This window comes from Caloenas nicobarica, chromosome Z, assembly GCF_036013445.1.
Source record: "Caloenas nicobarica isolate bCalNic1 chromosome Z, bCalNic1.hap1, whole genome shotgun sequence".
In the NCBI taxonomy this organism is placed as follows: Eukaryota; Metazoa; Chordata; class Aves; order Columbiformes; family Columbidae; genus Caloenas; species Caloenas nicobarica.
In genome coordinates this window covers 84,339,020-84,345,561 of record NC_088284.1, presented here as the reverse complement: position 1 = coordinate 84,345,561, position 6,542 = coordinate 84,339,020, and positions in this window count along the sequence as shown.

Below are 6,542 nucleotides of genomic sequence, written 5' to 3'. Positions count from 1 at the left end.
GTGGCCTCAGAAGGGCAGTCAGATGCTGTAGCACACAAAGGTGGTATTGCAGCCTGGTCTGGTGGGACAGAAAGAAATGCCATGGGAAGATGGAGGTGAAAGCCACACGCCTCCACTCACACCATGTTCCCCTGCGCTTGGGGTAATGACCCAAGGTCTTGGTAGGGGACAGGCATTGTCATCGTCTCTGCAAGACGATGAGCACCCAACATCAGCCATTGCTTGCCATGGAAAGGGCTGTCGGGCATTGGAACAGGCTGCCCAGGGCAGTGGTGGAGTCACCATCCATGGAGGGATTGGAGAGACGGAGATGAGGTTCTCAGGGACATGGGTCAGTGCTGGGGGTGGGTTATGGTTGGACTCCATAATCTTAAAGGTCTTTTCCAACCTCAATGATTCTCGGAATCTATTATATTCCATGATTCTTTCCACATACCTGTGTATGTTATGGGCCCAGCACCGACTTTGGTGGGAAGCCCTCATAATTTATTTTCTCACTATTTTCTTCAGTGAGACTACTTTTTCCTCAAACAACAAAACATTCCTGAAATTTTAACTTAGCATCATCATTTATTGTTACTTTTTGTTACTTAAGTTGCATCAAAAAAAGAGAAGGAATAGACCGTTTTTTAAATATATATAGCTTTTTATATAGCTCTGACTGGGGCTTAATCTGTTTACCCATGTATTTTCACTCTTCTCCCACATATTCATGCTCTCTGTTCTTTCCGGTCTTTTTTTCATCACACTTAAAATGGAACATGAAGAACACCGTATAAGAGCCATTTAAAAATAATTAATCAATGTACTTAGTCTTCTAAAAAGAATTCTAAAAAACCGCCCCCTTTAAATTAAATGTGTAACAGAAATAGTCATTTTGAATTCTTAGCAGTGGTTTCGTCAATGCTAAATATTATTTATGCAGTTATTAAAATACGTCAACAATTTATGAACTTATTGGACCTTGGCGATTTATTGAAGAGCTTGCAAGTGAGGACAATAAAGTCATTCACTGTAAGTAAAATAAAGTACAACCCAAATATGTAGAATTTTAAAATGTTGGGGTCTATATCTATGTAGCTGAAGTTGATAAAATGTTCCCCTAAAAATGCTTCCTTTCTTTGATCACCTCTGATGTCTGGATTATGAACAAACAGGGCATGAACTTGCAGTTGTGCCTCTTTCCATTGCCTGCAGTAAAACACGTTGAGGGGACTTTGTCTCTTCCAAATAATGACATTATTGCTGTTTTTCTGGAGTTTTCCGCCTCTCCTACAGTCCTGCCTATGCATTTTCCAGGCTTTCTTTTTGCCTGAATTAGTTCGAGCTGCAGAGTAAACAGAATTATCCAGGTTTCTGCGAACAGGCGGCTTGTTCACCCACCGCTCCCTGCTCTCCGAGCGGTGTCATTAGGCCTCTATTTAACCGCACGTACGGCCGCGAGGGCATGTTTGTGTTTCATTTATACGGGTATGATTAGCTGTTCTCGGTGCTTGTCTGCCGTCAAACTGAAAATGTGTCATGCGCTATTACCCAGGCAAATGTAATGCCCCCAAAATAAACACACCCCACTAGTTTGCAGGCAGTAATTGACGGAAAAACAGGTGTTTCCCATATTCCGTGTGATTGCTACACATATGGCTTCTTTTATGCTATCCTTCAATTACTTTGTAGTGTTGGCTCCTGCAGAAAAGGAAATAGAGTTACTGAAAGTGTGGTTTCAAGACTGTTCTTTGGTCCACAGCCAAATTAAATACAAGCGGCACAGCCCTTTTTAGTATTTCCAGCTACTCTGATTTTAAAATGTGGTGCTCAGACATAGCAAATTAAAGCTACACATTACACAAATTCCTATTTGAATGGTGTTAACCTTCTCAAATCGGACCTTTCAAGTGGAACTGGTAAAATAATATTAACGCCTGCGTAACCAGTTGTTTTTATACTCTACAACCTGAAGTTTTTATCTTGCAGAAGCACTTAGCTCCTGACAGATGTGTAAGATCTCCTGGTCCTGCAGCATTAATAATGGGCAGATTTCGTAATGAGATGCAGGCAGAAATACCAGCGGTCACTTTTTATAACAGGTTTTCTGCAACGTGTCGTTCTTCAAGGTGAACGCGCTTGGAAGAGAAATAAAAGAAAGAAGGCATTGTTCTTCACGGATAACAGCACAGAGTGGTTGCTCATCGGTCAAGGTTAAAGTTGGAGGTGTTCTGCAGAACTGGCAGCAAGCTTGGCCCAGGAGCTGCATCCGGGATTCATCCTCAGACTCTGAACCCCAAAACACTCAGACTAGGGCTGGGTTGATCTTCGAGCCTCGTGTGTTGATGTCTGACCCCAAACAAGCATCTCTGTCTCTGCTTCACGAATTGTGCCAGAGCAAGGCTTGCGGTGGTCGGGTCTCTGCTTCTGACGCCTGTGACAGTGGAAGATGTCCAGACCGAGACCTGGTCTTGTCGTTCTCGTCAATTCAGCGGCAGAGTGCGAGGACGTGGTAACGTGCTCAGGACACCCTCCTGCTTCGTAAACATGCCCCTCCTGCCTTCCCGCGGCCACGGCTTATCCTTTACCCCTGAAGAACAACCAGTATTCAAACCCAATTAAGTTTACATGTTTGAAATAAAGCTCTGCAGGTAGACAAAAAATGCTCAGTTTCATTTTGCAAAATCAAATGGGTCGCGCTCACGAAGCGACATCAGAGATGAATTTGCTCTCTGGCTTTTACCTTGCGACTGATTCAAAATGAGATGTTGTTACATAATACCCTGCTTCATCAGGAATATTCTTTCAAAACAATAAGATGGCATTCCCCTGAAACTTTTTTTTTCCTGCAGATAAGCATAATTCTTTTACCTGTCTTTGTTTTTCCTCATGCACTGTTCCTGTTTATCTATGCTCTTTCATCATTTGCCTCAATAAGGCCATTGTTCCTCTCCTCCAAGGTGCACAAAGACAAAGGAATGTGACTTTATCTCTTTATAGCTTCCTGGGGTGCCTTCAGCTCAGTGACAGCTTTCTCACTTCACAAGTTGCAGGGTTTCATGCCTGTGCTTCTCACCTTAAAATCAATGTATTTCTCAGGATACCAGCTGCCGTTCAGAGGCGGTGAAGCTTTTGTGCTCCCCAGTGTGGTTCTGAGTGATGGGACGGATTTGTGGCCAGCATGGACACGGGAAATCCAGCCAGAGCAGGAGGAATTCCCACCCCAGAACTGGGCTCAAAAACATGGACTCAAGTCTTGAATAAAAATCACGAGGTCTAAACGCGTTTGCCCTACTCAAGCAAGTGTTGCATGGAAGTGCGTGGCTTCTCAAAACCAGTCTGTCTCCCTTTTTCGTGGACATTTTTCTGAAGGTTCAGAAAAGTGGGTACAAAACCACAGCCATGGGCTGAAACATTTACATGCCTTTCGACAATGAGGAAGAAAAAGCCCATCAGCCAAACTCTTAGGCATGAGGGAGCAGGAAGGTTGCCCTTGGCACAACGGGGTTAAGTTTTCACGTGGGGTATGTAAGGACATTTCCAATAGAATTTTCATCCAGACATCCTGGAACAAGTTACTGAACATTAGCGCAAAGTTCTCCAAAACACCCCTGTGAGCTAAGTGTGCTACAGGGGGGGCATCGGGAACACGAGCAGGTGAAGATACGTATTCATAGTTGCTAAAGAAATACAAGATTTGATACAAGATCCCTGCCTCGTGGATTCCGATTTAAAGCTCATTTACACTGCTGTAATATACTTTTCTTAATAAAAGTATTTTAGTAGAATTACTGCCCTTGTTAGGTCAAAATAAGGACTGGGGGAATTAATTCACGGCTCTCCTGCAACTAACAGATTAGGTGAGGATCTCACACTTGGTATTACACACTGTACTGATGGACATCTTACCCGTGTGCAAGGGAACATTTTGCACTTGGTCTACAAGAAGACATTTCAGCTTAGGAAATGTAACGATTCCCACTCAGCTGTCACAGGCAGAAAGAAACCTCAAGAGTTGCTTTACTAACAATCCTCCACCAGATGAAAAGAGGTCCTTAGCAGAATGTAGATCCCCTAGAAGAACATCTGTCTTGAATATCGTGTTAAACTGAAGTTATGCACTAGAAATAATATTTTTATAACTGGTCTTTTGCCTGTTTCTGAGTTTACCCTTGGGCAGAATAGCATTGGGTGCACCGGGGGCTCAATAAATCAACAAACAAACCTAAAATGTTTATGGAGCATGAAACAATTATCTTTGTCTCCACCTGATGCTGCTGAGCAAGCTGCTCCTTTTTATTGCGCTCCTATTATTTGGGAATGTAGTGGGCTGGACAGCATGCTTCATTAATGGACAGGATAACCAAATTTGCGTAGCACGTCGCACGTTATCACAGCTCAGGACTCTGTGTACAGCCCATCTAGCTGAAGTCCTGAACAGAAAGATATCCCAATAAAGGAAGACATGTAAATGAATGAATTATTTAGAAAAGAGCACTGAGGTTTTCAAAACTGTCTTAGGGATGTAGATGTTCTAACCACTGCTTAAGACTTGGCAATATAAATTGTTATCGTACACACACGGCTCTCAATTCATTTCTGTATGCAGATACTGTTTCTGTGCAGTTGCTTAATGCAAAATGTAGAATTCAAGCCAAGTTGCAGTCTCAGCGGTGAGAAATGAGAGGTAAAAAGCTCTTTGTGTTTTGAGTAGAACAATAGTGGCAAAACTGACCCAGGAAAAACCCGTGTGGACCCAGAAATTGCTTGGCACGACAACCACATTTAAAGAAAGCCTCAGAAAAACACTGCTAAAAATGGAACAGAGGGATTTTTAAGGCATCTGTCCAGGAAACTGAAGAAAATATATTTTTGGCAGTGAACACTGAGAAAATCATGCAGCTAATACAATCAATTAAAATGAGCAGAAAACACATCCTATTCACTTGCCTTGACTTTGACAAACCCTGTCCTGTCATTGTACCATGTTGCAGGAAGTGAGAATGGGTGAATACCAGGAGAGTGCTGTAGTGTCATTTTACTGGTATTCTACTCTGTATTGATACTTATTGATATTCTATTGGCGTTTCTGGTATACTTACTACACACTCATCCTTTTTGCCCTCCCTTGATCCATTCAGACTCCCATTATTTTTGGCTCCTGCACACGTCACGGCCCGTTACCTCATCTGGAGCAGCCACCACCCCCCAATCCCTCCGGATCCTCAGGATGTTCCCAGGACCATACCCATTCCCGCACAGTGATGTCCGAGGCTGAGATTTCATACACTGAAATGCCTTTTACAGTATTTTCCACTCTTCACTGTTTTGTATTTATGTTTCGCACTATCTTCTTGATTTAAAAGACAATGAAGAGTAGGGCAGGCATACCTGTCACTCTGTAATAAGCAGAAGGAAAGCAGTATTGAAGCTGAGCGCCAATATTTAAAAGCAACTTATTAAAATTTCCAGTGTAAAAGCTGGGAAAATCAAGCAGTTAAATACAGTTAGCTATAAAACGAAGCTACTAAAGGGTTCCATTTCAGAGATAGAGGCAAGAGCATTTAGGGAATATTAGGAAATTTTTAGAGGCGTTTTCTGACATGAGAAGAGAGGAAAGAGAATGAAGTGGTAGCAGAACATCTAAATAAAACAGAAGGAGCTGGAGAGACATGCATGGAAAATGAAACCAAGGAAATAAATGAGTATTTAACAAATTCCAGCATTTGCTGAGAAACTGCCATGTGCAGACCACTGGATGTGATTTAAAAAAATAATTTAAAATGAGTAATTGTACTCAGGATGAAGATATTTGTTATATAATCAGACCGGGCAGCGGTGCAAATCAATGCAGCATACCTATGGTGTGTTGGAACTATCAGGGGATGATGCGCATTAATCAGGCATCACCGCGCAGTAGGTCCCGGGTTATTAGCTAAATTAAAAAAAAAAAAAAAAAGTAAGTAAGTAAATAAATAAGTGTATGTTTTTATTCGGCCAGCCCTGCCGTTGCACCGGGGCTGGGGCCGAGCGCTGCTGCTCCCAACGACACCGCGGGGCCGGGGGCAGAAAACCACCCGCAGGGGGGCAGGGTCGGTGCTCCGCTTCACCTCCGGCTCGGGGTGAATCTCGGCGATTTTCGGCAATAATGGCAACGATAATAAAGCAACGCAAAGCGCAGCCCCGCGCTCTCCGCCCCCGCCCGCGGGCACCGCGACCCCTGCGGCCCCTCCGCCGCCTCCCGGCCCGGGGGGGCGCGAACTCCGCTCACCGCCCCCGCTCCCCCCCGGGCCCGGGCGGGTTTCGCCCCCGCGTCCCTCCCGCTCGTTTCCGAGCCCGCCCCCCCGGGGAATTACCACCCTCCCCCCGGCTCGGGGGCCAGGTACACTTGACGTCAGGGATGGCTGTCGTCGTTTTGACGTGTAAACACTCCATTTCCATTCCGGCTCCGGAGGGTCTGGGCGCCGCGCAGCCCCGGGCAGCCGCACCACGACACGCCGGCAGGCAGGACCCGCGCCGGGCCGCCCGCTCCCCCGCGCTCGCCTAGCAACGCGCCGCGG